Raw genomic sequence first — 2,500 nt, forward strand, 5'->3', positions numbered from 1 at the left:
TTCCGTGTGGAGCTTGATGGTTGCTGTCCCATCTTTGTATATATCTTCCAATATATTACAATATACCTCCTCTACTCCCTGTTGTCGAATAGCACCTAATACTGCTGGTATTTGTACAGAGTCAAATGCCGTTTCATAATCGATGAATGCCATACACAGGGGTTTCCTATATTCGTTTACTTTTTCTCTTATTTGGGTGAGCGTGTGGATGTGATCTGTTGTTGAGAATCCGCTGCGGAAGCCTGCCTGTTCTCTAGGTTGGCTAGGCAGACTGTCAGAGATGCGAGCTGTAATGACTTTCGTGAACAGTTTGTAAGTAACCGAAAGGAGGCTTATGGGTCAGTAATTTTTGCAATCCTTTTTATCGCCTTTTTTGTGTAACAAGATAATTATTGCATTTTTTCAGGCTTTCGTTTTTTTCCGCTGAGAAGACATTTGTTAAAAAGATTGGCTAGTTTCACTGTTGCGATGTCTCCTGCATCTAATATGAGGTCTATACTAATTCCGTCTTCGCCTGGTGTTTTCCCTCTCTTCATGCCTTTAAGTGCTCTTTTTATTTCTTCTTTTGTGATATTAGGTACGTCTCTAGTTAACGCGTTTGCTTCTATTCGTGGCTGTTCGTTTGAGTTGTATAGATCCCTGTAAAAGTCTTCTACTACTTTGATGATTTCATTCTTCTTATATGTTACTTCTCCGTCTGGTTTCATAATTGCATACATTTGATTTCTCCCTATTCCTAGTCTTCTTTTAACTGCTTTCATGCTGATACCTGAAATCATTGCTTCATTTATTATTTAAGTATTGAATTTCCGTACATCTTCCCTCTTCTTTTTATTTATGGTCTTTGTTAGTTCAACCAATTCTATCTTGCCCCTGTTTGACGATACTTTCATGGCTCTACGTTTTTGCATAAGCTGTTTAGTTTCTACCGAGAGCTTGCTGGAGCTTCGATTGTCGTTCTTGCTGCTTACTTCAAGCGCAGCTTCTTTTAATATGTCATTGAACTCTTTATTAATTTGGTCGATGATATATATATATAAATATATATATATATATATATATACAAATATATATATCTATATATGTATATATATATATATATATATATATATATATATATATATTTATATTCATATATATATATGAATATATATATATATATATATATATATATATATATATATATATATACATATGTATATATATATATATATATATATATATATATATATATATATATATATTTATATATATACATATATATATATATATATATATATATATATATATATACGTATATGTATATGTTTATACGTATATGTATATGTTTATACATATATATACATGCATATATACATACATACATACATACATATATATATATATATATATATATATATATATATATATATATATATATATATATGTATGTATGCATATATATACATATACACACATATATACAGTATATATATCACTCCTTATTCGCCCCCTTTCTGGGATTCTGTCGTCCTGAGAATCAATCGCATTTTGCTCTCTCTATCTTTATGTGTAACAATCTAGCTAGGTAGTTGTCTGCCTATGTACCTATCTTTCTATCTGTTTTCCACGAAATGCTTGTCCCTCTCCTTCGCACAAGTGAGAATAAGAACTTCGTTTAACAAAGGTGTCCTTGACAAGGGATATTATTTCCTCACTGATTACCCAGCCTCGCCGCTGATTATCGTGGAATCCTGCAAGGTAATTAGCAAAGGCTCAGAACCCTCTCAGGTGATTAGCGAATACAAACCCTCAGTGGTTAACATCCGCCTCTCCTCCGCCTAGACAATCATCTCCCGCATTAGCATCTCGCTTTCAGGTGCGTGTGGTGCGCGCTTTTGTTGTCTTCGTTGTGTATTTTATCTTTTGCAGTTTTCGCTCTTTCCTTTTTATTTTTTTCGCAAGGGGATCGTAACTTATTAATGCAAGAGCAGTCCAGACGCTTAATTCTTTACGCTGCGCATATCACGCCTCGGGGCAGCGGTGCTTCATTCTCCTCCTTCTGACGCCACTCGTAAGCTAGTGAAACAAGCCCGGCCAATTTCTTCAGGGAATGGGATATAAGACCGGCTTTTCATTTTTCTAGCGTCAGGATTTTTTTCCTTCGTGCTAAACTCGGGTATTTTATGGCTGTTTGTTTTTGTTGCTTTTTACATACCCTGGGATTAAAGGGGGGATACTGAAATTACGATTTGCGAAAAAGGGGTTTTGGTAAAATTTATGAGTATCCTGATTGCCTTTTGTATTGGTAGTCATCATCCACTTGTCAGTAGATATTATTATTATTATTATTATTATTATTATTATTATTATTATTATTATTACTTTATTTCATAAGTAGAATAGCCCACTACAAAATCCACTCTGTCTTGTTTTACCCACTTACAGCAGTAACTTTGTACTCCAACAACACTGCATTTGCAAAATAAATCCTTGCCCGCATGATATGACGGCTCGCTTA

This window comes from Penaeus vannamei, chromosome 2, assembly GCF_042767895.1.
Source record: "Penaeus vannamei isolate JL-2024 chromosome 2, ASM4276789v1, whole genome shotgun sequence".
Taxonomy (NCBI): domain Eukaryota; kingdom Metazoa; phylum Arthropoda; class Malacostraca; order Decapoda; family Penaeidae; genus Penaeus; species Penaeus vannamei.